Source organism: Microcaecilia unicolor, chromosome 11, assembly GCF_901765095.1.
Source record: "Microcaecilia unicolor chromosome 11, aMicUni1.1, whole genome shotgun sequence".
NCBI lineage: Eukaryota > Metazoa > Chordata > Amphibia > Gymnophiona > Siphonopidae > Microcaecilia > Microcaecilia unicolor.
In genome coordinates, this window is record NC_044041.1 from 31,205,188 (window position 1) to 31,224,166 (window position 18,979).

Genomic DNA, 18,979 nt, shown 5'->3' on the forward strand with positions numbered 1-18,979 from the left:
CGAAACACTGAAGGACTGGACTCCTAGGGGGGAGGGGGAGGGAGAGAGGGCAGAGGGCAGGGACACACACACTCCCACATGCACACTCTGAAGAAAACCTTGCTAGCCCCCGTTTCATTTGCATCAGAAACGGGTTTTTTTTACTAGTATATCAATACAAGTATAACACTTGATACAGAAAATTGGAAAGGAATAATTCAAGAATCATATACAAGAAAATAACAATCCTTAGACCACAATAATTGAAGGGAGTAGCATAAAGACAGAGGTCAAAAAAGAAAATAAACAAAATAGGAAAGGCCATTAACAGGGTATCACCCCATTAATACAACTTTAACATTTGCTCAATGAGTCCCGTGAGTGATCTTCTTAACATCCAAGTAGGCTTTTAACTGCTCAGGTTGAAAAAAAAAGTATATTTCACCCCAAATACTTTACAATTACAAGAGTAGGCCAAAAGGAAAGATGCACTCAAAGATAATAGATCCTGCCAAAACCCCCAAAAGCCTTCCTACGAACCTGGGTTTGTTTGGTAACATCTGGAAAAATCCAGACTTTCCTTCTGCAAAAAGGTATCTGAGAATTACGAAAAAGTAATCTCAAAACAGCATGTAGATCTTGCTCAAATACAAATGAGGCAATCAATGTAGAATGCTTTCATCTAGAGAAATGTAGAATGTTTTCATCTAGAGAAGTCTCTAATAAAGCTGATACATTCAGATTTTCTAATTGCCCTTTTCTAATTGCGACACAGGTCCACCAGGTTCACCCATAAATTTAGAGGGAATATAATAAATTCTATGCAATGGAGGAACAAATTCAGAGGAAAATTTAAGAACTTCCACTAAATATTTTCTGAAGCAATCAAGAGGTGAAATTCCGGTAGCCTTAGGAAAGTTCAAAACAACGTAAATTCAGTCTTTGATTGAAACTTTCAATCTACTCAACCTTCTTATAAAGCAACATCTTATCGTTAATCAAACCAGAGGAGACTTCTGTAAAGATTTTACATCAGCCTTAAATGTTGAAATCTACTCAGAAATCTCGCCTTGTATCAGTCAAAGGGCCCTGTTTACTAAGGTGTGTGTTTTTAGCACCACTACACTTAGCGCGCACACTAAACATGTAGGCACCTATAGGGATATTGTAGGCACGTACATAGTTAACGTGTATACATGGTTAAAGCGCATTTAAAACGTTAACGTTAACGTTTAAGTGACTCTGGGCAAGTCACTTAACCCTCCATTGCCCCATGTAAGCCGCATTGAGCCTGCCATGAGTGGGAAAGCGCGGGGTACAAATGTAACAAAAAATAAAAAAATAAATAAAATATAACGCACCTGTAACGCTGCTTAGTAAACAGGGCCCAAAGTCTTTGAGAGCTCATCAATTTTATTCATTAGAACAGTAACTTCCTTTGAGAATTTCTCAATGGAAAGGCCATTTTCTGGAAAGCTCTCCATATGTTCTCCAGCGGCAGCATCGCAGACTCAGTTAGCTTCTGCAAAGCTAACTGGTCCTTGTATTACTCTTCTCCAATTCAAAGCTGATAGCCAGATTGCCCTTAGCACGGGGCTGCCCACAAGTGCCTTCTGCAGGGGTCACCACCGTCAATGCATCGGGTCTGGAGGTTGCAGCGGTCAAGCAAGTTCCGGAGGTGACAGAGAAACATTTGGCCCAAGAGAAGAGGGCTCTCCTCCACCCTCTACTGCAGCCAGGCCCCGCTCTCTGGTTTTCAAAACTACATATTGAGAAATTGACAGCTGGATAGGAGAAGATGTTCGGGCAGCTGAGAGAACATCCCGAACAACTCCTTTCCTCTTTGTGTGCGGCATATCTTCAGGAAATCACTTCAACCAGCAGGTAAGACACTCGCGATGTAGGTTCATGTCGCCATCTTGGCCACTCCCCCTCTATTTCACATTTGTTTCTAATGTGACATGACAGAAATTTTTCATTTCTGCAATTTAGAACATACTAAAATGCAAAAACAAAACACTTTTTTTCCAGATTTTATTTTTCCCTTGCACACCCCTATTAACCTGAATTATGAAACTCTTGGTTTTCCTTATGGCAGCACTGCTGCTGGGTCATTAGGAAAGGCTCTATTTCCCCACTGCTACTTTTCTCAATGAAAATGTGCTTTCTGCAAATAATTTTAAGTTTAATTAGACTTGGAAAACTATAATTTATCAATTCCTTATTGACCTAGAAAATTATTTTTGAGCAACCTGATCTGCTTTGCATTAATACACTAGTTGAAAATGAGGAGTGTAATAAACTGAGTCCTTGCTAAGGTAACTAATCTAGATCTTTACATATTTCCAGTGGGAAATAATTAAGGATGTGCACAGAAAAAAATAATTTGTTTTCAGACTTTTCCTCTGATTTTACAGACATTTTCTTGGTACATTTAAACTTTTTTTTATTAAAAACTAGTAAAGAAAGGCCCGTTTCTGAGCGCAATGAAACGGGCGCTAGCAAGGGTTTCATGGCTGCATGGCTCGTCACGGTTTTACCTGGTTCGTGGCGTGCACCACTGCTGTTTCCGTTGTAGCTCTGTGTGGGTGGCGGATTTCGTGCCCCGCCCTCAACGTCATCGCGTTTTGATGCGAGGGCAGAGCAGAGCTACAGTGTGGAAATCCGGAGTTTGTGGCCTGAGTAGATCGTTGGAGGTGAGAATCTGCTCCGCCCTCAACGCCATAACGTTTGACGTGAGGGCGGGGCCCAGAGACTGTGATTTTCGTGGCTTCAGAGCTTTGAAAATACGAACCTTGGCTTCAGTGACGTCAGCAGACAATAGAACGTTGAGGGTGAGTTTTATATATAGAGATTAACACACCTTATTGATTTTATTCATATTAACTCATAGGTTAATATGTGTTAATTTAATTTTGTTTGCACTAATTTTTTTTAAAGCATGCTGACAAGCAAATGCATGCTAATGAATGCATATTGCTAATGATGATCCTCTTAACTATAGATTCCAGCCGTGGCATACTGCAGACTGTACATTTTTATCCTCTTTCTTGTGCTTGAAATTCCTTGTGAACATAAAGGGGCCTTGCCTGTCAGCGCATGCTAATCAGATGCTGTTTTTTTTTAGGAAGGGGCAGAGAAGAGGTAGGGAATGGGCATGAAAGTATTATTTTGCAGGTCTTGTGTGCTAATGGAAAAATTATCGCGGGCCCTGCAAAAAGAAAAAAAAACCCTCTCTTTTTGGGCCGCATTAAAATGGGCTTAGCGTGCAGGAAAGTCTATTTCTTAATGCATTTAGTTCAGGGCCACCCAGAGGGGGGCAGGGAGGACAAAATTCCCTGGGCACGGGCCTCCAGCCATTTAACAGGAGCTGCACATTTAGAAGGGGACTGAGCCCAAAGGGGAGGGCAGGCTTCCAAGCCCCCCCCCCCCCCCCCCCCCCCCCCCACTGTGGCTACACCACTGCCTTATATTCCTGCCCATACATTCCATTCAACTAGCAATGCATTGTTAGTTGTGTCAGCATTGTCTGGGGCAGGACCCAACAAAATATGAAAAAAGGCATTTCTGTGTATCATAAAAGAAACCTATGTATAACTATTCGACTCTTAGAAAACTGGTAAAACATGGTTCTTTAAAACGGGAGTTACATAGTAACATAGTAGATGACGGCAGAAAAAGACCTGCACGGTCCATCCAGTCTGCCCAACAAGACAACTCATGTGTGCTACTTTTGTGTATATGTCTGCCCAGCACTAGCCCCGCCTCCTAACCACCGGCTCTGGCATAGACCGTATAAGTCTGCCCAGCGCTATCCCTGCCTCCCAACCTCCAGTCCCGCCTCCCAACCACCGGCTCTGGCATAGACCGTATAAGTCTGCCCAGCACTATCCCCGCCTCCCACCATCGGCTCTGGCACAGACCGTATAAGTCTGCCCAGCACTATCCCTGCCTCCCAACCTCCAGTCCCGCCTCCCACCACTGGCTCTGGCACAGACCGTATAAGTCTGCCCCGCACTATCCCCGCTTCCCAACCTCCAGCCCCGCCTCCCACTACCGGCTCTGCTATCCAATCTCGGTTAAGCTCCTGAGGATCCTTTCCTTCTGAACAGGATTCCTTTATGTTTATCCCACACATGTTTGAATTCCGTTACCATTTTCCTCTCCACCACCTCCCGCGGGAGGGCATTCCAAGCATCCACCACTCTCTCCGTGAAGAAATACTTCCTGACATTTTTCTTGAGTCTGCCCCCCTTCAATCTCATTTCATGTCCTCTCGTTCTACCGCCTTCGTATCTCCGGAAACGGGAGTTTTACTTCTTGATGTTGATTTTATGGTTGTTCATTGCCCATAATTTGCTTTGCCTATTCTAATTGGTTCGATCAGCAAATTATTGACTTTTATAATATATAAACTGCTTAAGACAAGAATCAACCTACACAGATACGGTATTAAACACTACAAAGCTAACCAGGGTGACACCTCTGTGGGAGAGCACTTTGCAAGACCAGATTTTCTGATGAGAATACTAAAAGGAAATTGAAGACAATTCAGGAACATAAAACCTGAAGTTAAAATGAAGAAATATTTTGACACACACCAAACAGGACTAAACAAAGATCTGGGTTTCCTATCGCATTACAAACCATAAAATTATATTGCTTTGTCGCCCATTCATCTCTCCCTGTTTCTCACCCATCATCTCTCTGTTTATCAACCTCTGTTTAATTTGAAAGCTTCAATGTGTGATATTGCTGTACCTTCTCGTTGAATTCCACATTTGGGTAGAGTCATGTGGCCAGCACGTCAGCACCATGTGACCAAACAAATTACTATATAACACTGATTACCAGCAGCGTTTGCACTGTTAATTCAATGCGTGATATTTTGCCATATTTCTTTCTCTTGTTGCAGGTTATCTACATACTCTGTTGTTGAATTCCACGTTTGCCATTGCTGTAATTATATTGCAGGATCCTGCCATTTGTGTTGAGATGTTTGCCATTATTGCAGACTTATGCTTGGTCAAGTTTAAGATATGGGATAATGTAACTGCAGTTTAAAATATCAGTTTTTCCATTAAATATGTATGTGGTTCATGTTGATGCAGGTCAGCTGTTGGGCAGACTACTTAGAAATCCATCATCAAGTGCATTCTAAGGCATTATTTTGTAGTATCCCAAGAAACACTACTCAAACCTATATACACAGTGCCCACCCATATTAGCTCTGGGCCCACCCAAAATGTCAGGTCTGGCTACACCACTGCGATATGGGGATGACATCCTATCCGTATGACAACTAGGTCTTTTAGGCCAAAACAATTGACCCTTTGCAAAAGTCTAACTTCATTAATAAGAGATGAACTCACCATCTCCGTAGCCTTGCTAAATTGTAGATCCTTAAAGCGGAAACATGCTCTGATCAATGATCTCATACTAACGCATCAACTAGACCTCCTCGCTTTAACTGAAACCTGGCTTTTACCAGGTGAGGAAGCCTATTTATTCTAATGCCTACCCCCTGGCTACTCAGTTAGTTACTCATTATGAGTAGGTAAGCGCGGAGGCGGTCTTGCATTTATTTATTCTTCTGCCCTTAAGATAAAGGAGTTCCCAACACCAAATCTCCAGTATTCTGAGCTTCTCCTGCTTGAAATTTCTTGTGCTCCATCACTGAAAACTGAAGATTGGGAGCACGTCTATCAATCACTAACTGATGCAGTAATGAGGTTCCCAAACCTATTGGTTATGGGAGATTTTAATAGTCATCTAAATAATTTGTCGCAACTATGTTCCATATGTGTTTCACCATTTGCTTCTTGTGCAGCCACCTCCGAGGTGGAGTTTGGAGGCTGAGGTTCCAGACGTTTCAAAGACCATATCTCTGTTAGCAGACATTTGACTGTGAGTCAACTGCTTTACAAGTTATTTTGCATCAAAGATCAATAGACCCCTGACACAGGCCTTTACAGCCGTAACACGTTACGTGTCGGGTTGTTTTTATTGATTTGAATAAAGACCTTGTTTGGGAAGACACCAACTGTGAGAGGACTCTTTTTTGGATCCACTGTTTGTGTGTTTGGCCACCATATGTGTTTCAACATTTGTTGCTGATATTGGACTGACAACACATTTCAGGCCCAACTCATGCAGCTGGTCATACCTTAGATCTGGTTTTGACCAGCTTACTAGCTGCTTTTGAGCTACCCATACAGAGTGGAGGAATGGCCCAGTGGTTAGAGCACCATCCTAGGAATCCAGAGGTGGCTGGTTCAAATCCCACTGCTGCCCTGCAAGTCACTTAACCCTTCGTTGCCTCAGGTACAAACATAGATTGTGAGCCCTCCTAGGACAGAGAAATATCCAATGTAACTACTGAAAAAAGGTGTGAGCAAAATCCAAAAAAAAAAGAACATTAGCCAGTCTCTTGGTCTGATTACTTTTTTTTTCCCACTTGACATTAACATGTAAGACAATTACCAATTTCAAAATTCCCTCTACTATACAGACAGGCTCAAATGGATTGATCCTACTTCTCTTCCTTCACTATTTCAAAATGTTCCTACAAAGGCCAGTAGAGGAGCAGGTATTGATTTGGAATACTTTGCTTAGGGCAGCCTTAGATGTAGCCGCTCCGCTAAAAAACACTACGATGAGACCTACAAAGAGCCTTGGTATCATCCTGGCCTTAAACTATGTCAACACCAGGCACACAAAGCTGAATGCCTATGACAGAAATCAAAAACTGAAGACCTATTAAATAAATACAAACAGAGCTAGCACTTTTATTTCGCACAACTTAGACTTGCAAAAAAATTTGTTTGGAATCTGATACCTTGGCGTCTTTTTTTTTTTTAACTCTAAAATTTGCAAATTCCAGACGACATTTCATCCTCGTCCAGTTCAGCTGCCTAAAGTATCTTTGCAAACCTTATTCAGCTTCTTGGAATTCATTTGACATTCCCTCTCTTGCATCATTTCACAAACGTTTATCCCACTTGCATACTACCAGTTGCTCGATGGACCCTATTCTCTCTAGCTGGTTGAAAGTCTCATCACTAGGTTTAGCATCTCCTCTCTTATCTATAGTAACCAACAGTTTGCGAGAGGGCATCGTTCCTAAAGCTTTAAAAACAGCCCAAATTAGACCGCTTTTAAAGAAAACATCTCTGGACCCTCTTGAACCAGCTAACTCCTGCCCAGTTTCAAACCTTCCATTTACAGCTAAGGTCCATACGGAATCCATTAATGCCTTACACCCATGCCAATCAAGTTTTAGGTCAAGTCATAGTATGGAAACAGTGATCACAGCTCTTCTCAGCAAACTCCACTCGCATCTGGAACGGGGCCAGATTGCGCTAACAATATCTTTAGATCTCTTGGCAGCCTTCAACTTAATTGATCATAATCTTCTCCTCCATTTTCTACAGTCACTTGGTATTTTATGTACAGTTCTTAACTGGTTCTCTTCCTTTCTCAATGGCCATTTTTTTTTTTTTTTTTTTTACAGTTTCTCAGATACACTCCACCTCTTCATCTTACCCTTTGCTGTGTGGGGTACCACAGGGATCCGTTTTATCACCATTACTGTTCAACCTATATGTTAGCCCTCTGGCATTGTTCAGTCAATCCTTTGAAATTAGCTCTTACTTCTATGCAGATGATTTCTTACTTATTCATTACACAGATCCTTATTAGATTGATCTTACCACAATACAGACCTGTCTTCAGGCGGTAGCAAATTAGCTTTGCCGCCTAGTCCTAAATCCAGAAAAAACTACTGTATGCTGGGATTACTGTCTCCGTTCCCATGCCCTCGGTAAATCCTGTTTTGTTTGATAGGTGGTCCACACTAGTTTCCATATTTAAATATCTTGGTATTTTTATTGACCCCTCACTTTCTTTCAGTCCCCAGATCTCAGATGTAATTAAAAAAATGCTTTTATTTTCTAAGACAGTTCCATGCCATTAGAAACACAAAAGATTTTGAATATCTCTGTATTCTCTCATATGTGTACATTACATCCAGATATGACTACTGTAACATAGTCTATGCAGTATCACAAAATACAACATACAAGTTGAAGTGATTACAAACAATCCAAAATACTATGGCACGCATCCTCTGCAGAGCTTCAAAATATGACAGAGCTACTCCTGTCCTGATGAGACTTCACCGGGTCCCGATAGAGTTTAAGATTAAATTCAAAATCTTAACCTTGGCATATAAGGCATTCTATAACAGGACACCAAATTACTTAGCCACAGTAATTATTCCTTACACACCCCAGCCCGTACTCTCAGATCACTCACCGATAACAGATTGGTACTCCCTCCACCTTCAAGAGCTAGATGGAAGTCCACACGAAATTCAGCTTTCTACTTCCTCGCCTCTGCATGGTGGAATTCACTAGCACAACAAATTTGTTTGGAAAAATCAAACCTTTCCTTCTGGGTCTTGCTACAAACTCATTTTTTTCGACTTACATTTAACACAGACTGATGCGACAATATTTTTCTCCTTTCATTCCTGAATTGATGACTTGCAACATGCTGAAAGTCGCAGTCTCTTTCCCCCTTCCTTTTCCCTTAGATTATCCTTTATCACTTACTATTCATTCTTAATTTTCCTTTGCAGATTCAATGTATTTTTTTTTCCTTAACTTCATATTTTTATCTTTAACCTTTTCATTAATTCATGTTTATGATTGATTATTTTAATTACCTGTTCTTGTTTTCATTTTATATGTTTTGAATTGTTTTTTATTATTATTGTTCTTTGTTCTCCTAGAGCTTCTTATTTGGAAAGGAGGATGACAAATCAAAGTTGTATTGTATAAACCCAGTCAGAGCTGAAGCTTGCTTATGCTAAGGCAGACTGCCCCCTGCTGCTAGCAATATCTTTTTGTGCTAGCAGCAGTGGCCGATGATGTCACAATGCTGTCTTTCTCCAGGATGGGGAGGACTTTGTGACATCACTGGGCACAGCTTCTATTATATGATTAAACAAGTGAAAGCACTGAGATTACCACTGTTCTTAAGATATCTCTGCATGCACACCATGCTATTATTCAATCAGCAGACTGCTCTTCAGCATCTTGCAACCATGTATTTACTGCGAGGCCACTGGTTCCATAAAGTGAAAAAAAAAGGAACAGAGATCCTGTTTAGCAGGCAATCTTTACAATGTTTTGTCATCACTGTCAGGCCAAAATTAAGGCATAGACAAATAAGGCATGTGTCTAGGGCCCAAATGTTTTGGAGGGGGCCCTCCCCGATATGCAAATTGAATGACTCCCAAGGCAGATTTTGCTCTGCTAAGTCAGCTTCTGGCAGAAAGAATGGGGGGGGGGGGGGGGCAGAACCACAACTAGCTGCTTTGTTTTGTCTATTCTGTACACCCCCTATTCATCATCCTCCTTTGGGCTCGGGCCCCCTTCAAATGTACAGCTCCCGTTAAATGTCTGGCAGGGATGCCGAAACTCCGCCAGCCAAAGAAATTCATTGCTGAGCTGCTCCCCTCCTCCTCATGCTGCTGCAGTACAGAAGTAATCAGCCGCACGCCTCCATCCACCGAATTCGGAATTCCTCGCGAGTACTCAATTCGCATGCTGTACTTTAAATAGTACGAGGACAAGGTTTGGCTGCTGGGAATTTGGCATCCTCACCAGGAAAGGTATTATTTTTGGCATGCTGGGGAGGTAATGCATTGTCATCTCATCCCCCCCCTCCCAGTCCACTTCTGGGCCCCCCCCCCTTCTCACCTGCTGCCTCTGCCAACCTTCCCCTTCAGTAAGAACCAGACAGGGCCCCAGTTTGCAAGCGTTTAAGCGGTCTATATTCAGCCAGCAGCAGTGAAAGATTTTCTAACCACCACCAGCATTTTCCCAGCTATTCAATGCCAGGCCATGTCTCAGCACCAGCATTAAATATCCAGTTTATATGGCAGGTATCTCTTACGTAGTTAAGTGCAATATTCAACACATAACGCCTAAGTAGAGTTGCCAACCAGCTCCAAACTCTGCCCATGGACTGTCCACAAAATAGTTTAGTGGTCTGTGGTGATATTCAGTTGCACTGACTACTGTGGTTCCCAAACCTGGTCCTGGAGGCACTCTAGCCAGTCAGGCTTTCAGGATACCCACAATGAATATTCATGAGAGAGATCTGCATGCATTGCCTCCACTGCATGCAAATCTTTCTCGTGAATATTTATTGCAGATGTCCTGAAAATCTGACTGGCCAGGGTGCTTCCAGGACCAGGTTTGGGAACCACTGAATACAGCATGTGATACTTCATAAGTATACCTAGATGTACTAGCCCCTTGTGGAAAACCAGAGACCTTACACAAATCATAATAAATGCCCAACCTGCAGTGTCACAGGGTCACACCCCCCACAGACACACTCATGGTGGTCACACATAAGCACACAATGTACTTTAGGTCTCTTTTAAACCATAATGTCCCCACTAATGCCCTCACTCTGCTTGATCCCATTCAGAAGCTGGCCTACCCCCAGCTGCAACTGAGAAAACACCGCTCACCAACCCTCCTTGAAGCTTGGATTTGGTGGAATTTACTGCTCATATCTGAAGTGGGCTGTTGAGATTTTCAGATAAGTGATTTTTTTTAGATTACGGTTGGGAGATTCCTGAAGTCATGTACACATTGGTTAATATTTAATAGTTTGAAAGAGGTTTTTTAAGTAGTGGTTTTTCCTCCCTCAGGAGTTTTTTTTCACTGCTGTTTTTCCACCCTCAACAGAAGCCAGTGATGAGTCCTTTTAAGGGTTTGTTAAAAGGCTACAACTTCCCCTGGACAGTTGAGGATCCCATTCTTTAAATATAATTATTATAAGGTACACATCTTCAGTTTTTCCCTAATGGTGTGCTAGCAAAATAAGCGTACATGCACTAATGTTGCCATTAGTGTGCTGCGTTTTGTAAAATTACAGCAAGCGCAATTACCACCACCTATTTTGTAGGAGGTTAAGGGCTCGTGCGGTATCTGTGCATTAAATAGTGAGCACACGGTAATGTAGATGCACTAACTTAACATAAGAAGTTATATTGGGTCAGACCAATGGTCCAGCCAGCCCAGCATCCCATTCTCCAACAGTGGCCAAGCCAGGTCACAAGTACAGTGGCAACACTCCATGCTACCAATCCAAGGGCAAGTAGTAGCATTCCCCATCTTTGTCTCAATAGCAGACTATGGACTTTTTCTCCAGGAACCCATCCAAACCTTCTTTAAACCCAGATACACTAACCGATGTTACCACATTCTCTGGCAAGAGTTCCAGAGCCCAACCATTCGTTGAGTGAAAAAATACCTCCTCCTATTTGTTCCAAAAGTATTTCCATGCAGCTTCCTTGAGTGTCCCCTAGTCTTTGCACTCCTAGAATAAGTAAAAAAAAAATATATATATATATCAATCCATATGACTCAGGATCCTGCAGACCTCAATCATCTCTCTCCTCAGCCATCTCCTCTCCAAGCCAAAGAGCCCCAAGCTCCCCAGCCCTTCCTCATATTAGAGGAGTTCCATCCCCTTTAGTATTTCGGTCGCTCTTCTTTGAAACTTTTATAATTCCGCTCTTTTTTGAGATATGGCAACCAGAACTTAACACAATATTCATGGTGAGGTCAAACCATGGAGCAAAACACAGGCATTATAGTATTTTTGGTCTTATTTACCATCAATAATTCCTAGTATCCTGTTTGCTTTCTTGACCGCCACCGCACACTGAGCGGATTTCAGAATATTACCTACAATGACACCTACATCTTTTTCTTGGGTGCTGACCCCCAAAGATGGACCCTAGCATCAGATAACTATAATTTGGATTATTCTTTCCAATGTGCACCACTTTGCATTTGTCTACATTAAATTTCATCATCTGCCATTTGGATGCCCAGTCTTCCAATTTCCTAAGGTTTTCCTGCAATTTTTCAGTCTGCATGTGTTTTAACAACCTTGAATAGTTTTGTCATCTGCAAATTTAACCACCTTACTCATCGTTCCAATTTCCATCTCATTGATAAATATGTTAAATAGCACCTGTCCCAGTACTGATCCCTGCACCACTCCACTATTCACCTGCCTCCATTAAGAGAAATGACCAATTAACCCTACCCTCTGTTTTCTGTCCAATAACCAATTCCTAATCTCCACCAGAACATTTCCTCCTATCCCATCTTTAGCCACATGTGTATTCACACCTTCAAATAAATGAAGCAAATTAGTGAGGGAAAGGCTTCCCTTAGCTGAAACCATGCTAACTCTGTCCCATTAAACCAGGTTTGTGTGTTCCATATTTTGTTGTTTAGTTTCTACTATTTTACCCGGCACCGACAGGCTTACCAGTCTGGAATTTCCTGGATCACCCCAGCACCCTTTTTAAAAATTGGCATCACATTGACTACCCTCCAATCTTGAGGTACTACAGATGATTTTAATGACAGGTTACATATTACTAATAGCAGATCCTCAATTTCATGCTTGAGTTCTTTGAGTGCCTTTGGATGTGTGCCATCCAGTCCAGGTGATTTACTACTCTCTGTTGATTTGGCTCAGTATGTCTTCCCGGTTCACCAAGATTTCTTTCAGTTCCTCTGCATTATCACCCTTGAAAACCATTTCCGTTACAGATAGATCTCTCATCTTCTTGCGTAAAGACCGAAGCAAATAATTCATTCAGTTCCTCCGCTATGACCTTGTCCTCCCCAAGTGCTCCTTTTGCTCCTTCGTGATCTAATGGTCCCATGGTTTCCCTCACAGGCTTTCTGCTTCTGATGTACCTGCGGCAAGTTTCTCTTCATATTCTCTTTTGCTTTCTTTATGAATGCTTTGCATCTGACTTGCCAGTGCTTATGTTGCTTCTTATTTTCTTCATTGGGGTCCTTTTTCCACTGTTTGAAGGACATTCTTTTGGCTGTAAAAGCCTCTTTTATGGCCGTGCTAGAAATGGGCTTAGCACACAGGAAAGAAGACCTGCACAGCTTAGTAAAAGAGCCCCTAAACTTGCTCTAATGCAGGCATGCAACTTAGTTAACAGGCCAATAATGACCAACTAAGAAGCAATTGACATTAATTGAAATTTAGGCGCACAACTGTTTCAGTGTATTCTGTAATGTGATGCATGTAAATTCTAAGTGGCATAATTAAAAAGAGGGCATGGCCATAAGCATGGAATGGGCATTTCTTAAATCTATGCATTTTCACCAAGTGTTACTTAGTGTAAGTGCCCATGACTAAATTTAGTCATGCAGACAGGCCCTCGGTATATTCTATAAACCGTGTGTAAATTTAAGTGTATTCTATAAATTTAGGCATACTTTATAGAATATGCCTCAGACAGAAAAAGGTAGACAAGCCTGTTCGAATGTATGCACAGCCCTAGAATCTCCAATGCACACAGCCATTACCTTATGCATATTCACTGTTGATGGCATAGAAACCCAACTGGCTGCAGGCTGGCTACTATTACAGCAGGGGCAACCCTCTGGCCACACACTGTCTTAAAAATTTGAGAGGAGCTATTTGGGGCTATTTGTGAGGTACTTGCACGAGCATCTGCAGATTGTGGAACTGAGGACGACTACAATAGAAATTTTCCTGTATTCATATCAAGCGTAGAATCATCTACAAGTTTACATGAAAAAGCTTTCGTCTTCTAATAATTTTGACTACCTGTCTAAATGAACTCCGATATAGTCAACAAGAGCCGGTAGTTTGTGATCAGTGCTGTGGTGACAGTGAAAATCTATTTGCCTACAGTGAACAGCATTTATCTTCTCAAAATAAGAATTCAATTGATTAGCAACTAATTTTTCAGTAACTTTAGATACAAATGGGAGGTTAGGCGCAGGACGGTAATTAGCGGGCCTTGACACATCAGATTCAAGATCTTTAAAGAGAGAAGGACTAAGAAAATGATTCCACTCCTCAGGAAAAACACCAGTTTGGAGTCGAGAAAAAAAAAAACCAAGAAGGTATGAAAGCAAATGAACAAACAGTTCTTTGAGAAGCTTGGAGGGCAAAGAATCAAGTGAGAAGTTGCAGAATTTAAGCAAGAAACGTTTGTGACCTCAAGCAAGAAAGCAATGTGAAAGTTATTATGACTACCGAGACCTAGTGCTGACATATCAGTAGCATCAGATTCAGCGGGAAAGGAGGATGAAGTATATCGAGGACAACTTAGAATATATGGTTTGAACCTTTTCAGTAAAGGCCTGAGCCAATTTATTTATTTATTTATTGCATTTGTATCCCACATTTCCCCACCTATTTGCGGGCTCAGTGTGGCTTACAGTACATTGTAAATGATGGGAGTACAATTTGTTACAATTCGGTTATGGATTACATTGTGATGAGTTATGCGAAGACAGAGTCAAAGTATCATTAAAGGGAACAGAACAATGGGAAAGAGCAATGGAACATTGGAAAGAAACAACGGGAAACTGATAGAGCAACAAGACAATAACAAGAGAACATTCGGTGTAACATTTTTCTGTGAGTAAAGGTGTAAATGTGGTGACGTTACGGGGGATGAGAATTCAGAGGAGAGTGTATTGATGCATTACTGAACAGTGAGTGTGGACTTCATGTGTTTTGATCCTTTCAATAGCAATTAAGTTCACAGCAGCACTGGAAGGAAGGGGGAAAACACTACTGATCTAGTAATCTATAGAATGTTGAAGGATTATGACCCCTACAGATAACAAGAGGAGGGATACTGTTAGAATGTCCACCTCTTGTAACATTTTGGTCAGATGTTTGGGAAAAATTGGAAAAGATTTTTGGTTTCCAAGAATCTTTTTTACCTAAATATGTGATATGGAAATCTGTTTGTATATCATTTCTCTACACGGACAATGATAAGTTATTGTATGACTTTTTGGTTTCAGTTGCACTGAAACTGGTCATTTCGCACTGGAAGGATAATTCCAATGTGAATGTGGTGGTGTGGTGGAATTGGATTCTGCTTTATAAAAAATATGAGCAATCTGCAGTACTCTCCCTGTCTGGACGCAAATCAGCTATCCGCAAATGGAAGTCTTTAGACCTTTTTCTATCCAATAAGGACTAATTTTAGGGTTAGAACTCAGCACTCTGTACCATATTGTGTGTTTTGTTCTGTTCTGTTGCATTTTCTGTGGTGTATTGTTATGATTTAATAAACTTATTATAAAAAAAAAAAAAGAGGAGGGATACTCTTTTCGTCTTGGTAATTGCAAGTCAACTAAGTCACCTCATTTGTAGATGGTATTTACCTTAGTGACATAGTAACATAGTAACATAGTAGATGACGGCAGAAAAAGACCTGCATGGTCCATCCAGTCTGCCCAAGAAGATAAATTCATATGTGCTACTTTTTTTTATTTGTACTGTCCTCTTCAGTGCACAGACCGTATAAGTCTGGCCAGCCCTATCCCCGCCTCCCAACCACCAACCCCACCTCCCAACCACCAGCTCTGGCACAGACCATATAAGTCTGCCCAGCACTATCCCTGCCACCCACCACCGGCTCTGGCACAGACCGTATAAGTCTGCCCAGCACTATCCCCGCCTCCCAACCACCAACCCCACCTCCCAACCACCAGCTCTGGCACAGACCGTATAAGTCTGCCCAGCACTATCCCTGCCTCCCAACCACCAACCCCGCCTCCCAACCACCAGCTCTGGCACAGACTGTATAAGTCTGCCCAGCACTATCCCTGCCACCCACCACCGGCTCTGGCACAGACCGTATGTCTGCCCAGCACTATCCCCACCGCCCAACCACCAGCCCCGGCACAGACCGTATAAGTCTGCCCAGCACTAGTCCCGCCTCCCAACCACCAGCTCTGCCACCCATTCTAGGCTAAGCTCCTGAGGATCCCTTTCTTCTGTACAGGATTCCTTTATATTTATTCCACGCATGTTTGAATTCCGTTACCGTTTTCATCTCCACCACCTCCTGCGGGAGGGCATTCCAAGCATGCACATCATTGAACTTCATCCCAAATGTACCTGTATTTTTCTGTTTTATTTTTTTTTCTGTAGGACTTTTATTGAAAGTACTGCAGAGTTAGTAAATGCTAATATAGTTTCTTGGAATTTGCTTCCTTTTGCAGGAGAAATTTTGACAAATCGCACTGCACAGTCTTAGATGACATTTAGATTTATTATTTATAATCCACCCTTATCCAGAACAGAGAACAAGCAAAGCATACATTAATCATAAATACAAACAACATCAACAATCAAAGAAGTCTTCACATTTAGGGGGCTCTTTTAGTAACATGCAGTAAATTTTGCACTTACTGCACAGCTAATACAAAATTAACATGTGGTAGAAACAAGGCCTTTGTAGTAAACGCCAAGTAGGAAGTGCCCCGCATCTGCTCTGCATTTACCGGACAAGGCCGAGAGTTACTGCACTACACTGCGTCAACTGCAGGGGCAGACAGCACTGGAAGAAGAGCACTATCTGCCATGAAAGTAATGCAGTGGTGGCCCAGCATAAAGAAGTGACAAAGCCACCACTCTGGTGCATCCAACCACACACCCAACACCCCGAAGAGCAGCAAGTCCTTTGCCCAGACAGTCCCCAACTCCCCAAACACTGCTGTTTGGGGAGTCAGGGACTGCCAGGGAGAGGGATCGGCGGTACAGGTTGGAGCACCATCCCGAACCTTGGGTTGACAGCAGCCAAGCTACCAGACTGCCAGCAGCACAGCTATGAAAATGATAAAGGGGATGGGACGACTTCCCTATGGGGAAAGGCTAAAGCGGCTAGGGCTCTTCAGCTTGGAGAAAAGACGGCTGAGGAGAGATATGATAGAGGTCTATAAGCTCTCGGCCAAGATCAAGTGTAGTATCTGTTCTTATCAGTTTAATATCTGATGCGTCCCTTATCTAGGGACATAAGTACATAAGTAGTGCCATACTGGGAAAGACCAAAGGTCCATCTAGCCCAGCATCCTGTCACCGACAGTGGCCAATCCAGGTCAAGGGCACCTGGCACGCTCCCCAAACGTAAAAACATTCCAGACAAGTTATACCTAAAAATGAGGAATTTTTCCAGTCCATTTAATAGCGGTCTATGGACTTGTCCTTTAGGAATCTATCTAACCCCTTTTTAAACTCCGTCAAGCTAACCGCCCGTACCACGTTCTCCGGCAATGAATTCCAGAGTCTAATTACACGTTGGGTGAAGAAAAATTTTCTCCGATTCGTTTTAAATTTACCACACTGTAGCTTCAACTCATGCCCTCTAGTCCTAGTATTTTTGGATAGCGTGAACAGTCGCTTCACATCCACCCGATCCATTCCACTCATTATTTTATACACTTCTATCATATCTCCCCTCAGCCGTCTCTTCTCCAAGCTGAAAAGCCCTAGCCTTCTCAGCCTCTCTTCATAGGAAAGTCGTCCCATCCCCACTATCATTTTCGTCGCCCTTCGCTGTACCTTTTCCAATTCTACTATATCTTTTTTGAGATACGGAGACCAGTACTGAACACAATACTCCAGGTGCGGTCGCACCATGGAGCGATACAACGGCATTATAACATCCGCACACCTGGACTCCATACCCTTCTTAATAACACCCAACATTCTATTCGCTTTCCTAGCTGCAGCAGCACACTGAGCAGAAGGTTTCAGCGTATCATCGACGACGACACCCAGATCCCTTTCTTGATCCGTAACTCCTAACGCGGAACCTTGCAAGACGTAGCTATAATTCGGGTTCCTCTTACCCACATGCATCACTTTGCACTTGTCAACATTGAACTTCATCTGCCACTTGCACGCCCATTCTCCCAGTCTCGCAAGGTCCTCCTGTAATCGTTCACATTCCTCCTGCGACTTGACGACCCTGAATAATTTTGTGTCATCGGCGAATTTAATTACCTCACTAGTTATTCCCATCTCTAGGTCATTTATAAATACATTAAAAAGCAACGGACCCAGCACAGACCCCTGCGGGACCCCACTAACTACCCTCCTCCACTGAGAATACTGGCCACGCAATCCTACTCTCTGCTTCCTATCTTGATTGATTTTTGGAACAGGGAGATGGAATAGGAGCTTGCTTCATCCACTCCATGCATCAACCTGGTATTGCAGTATCTCCAGGAATGGTGCACCAAAAAATATATATATATAATAACGAGTGGAGTGGAACGGGTAGATGTGAAGCATCTGTTTACGCATTCCAGAAATACTAGGACTAGGGGGCATGCGATGAAGCTACAATGTAGTAAATTTAAAACAAATCAGAGAACATTTTTTGTCACTCAACATGTAATTAAACTCTGGAATTCGTCAGAGAATGTGGTAAAGGCGGTTAGCTTAGAGGGGTTTAAAAAAGGTTTGGACAGCTTCCTAAAGGAACAGTCCATAGACCATTATTAAAATGGACTTGGGGAAAATCCACTGCTTATTTCTGGGATAAGCAGCATAAAATATTTTGTACTTTTTTGGGACCTTGCCAGGTACTTGTGACCTGGATTGGCCACTGTTGGAAACAGGATGCTGGTTTTGATGGACTTTTGGTCTGTCCCAGTATGGCACTACTTATGTACTTATGCACTTACCACCTCCTCTTCAGGTGATGGTAAGTTTGGCTGCACTATCAGCATCCCTGACAGTTAACACACGGTAACAACCCCTTGCTAGCTGTCACAGCCAGCCACACCTCCACCGCCCATGTCACACCAAGATCCCACATTAAGCAACACAGGGATTTTACCACAGCAGCTGCCTTTTTAACGCAGGAGACCATAATAGCTTAGTAAATGGGTCCTGAACAAAAAAAAGGGGGTCTACTTTCAAAGCTGTTAACTATTAATACAGAAATGAATGCATGCTGACAATTAATGTGGCGCCTTAACAGTTAGCTATTAACATGGAAATTACAGCTAATTAATGCATTACAAAGTGAAGAAGGGTAGTGTTGTTAATAAATGCCATATTATCTGCAGCATTATTTCAATAAGTGTAT

At 42.3% G+C, this 18,979-nt stretch overlaps 2 pseudogenes; both read left to right on the plus strand.

Moving 5' to 3' along the window:
• Positions 1-16,819: 16,819 nt before the first annotated feature.
• LOC115481256 lies at positions 16,820-16,919 on the plus strand (annotated as a pseudogene).
• A 1,092-nt stretch (positions 16,920-18,011) lies between these two features.
• LOC115481259 lies at positions 18,012-18,127 on the plus strand (annotated as a pseudogene).
• Positions 18,128-18,979: the final 852 nt, after the last annotated feature.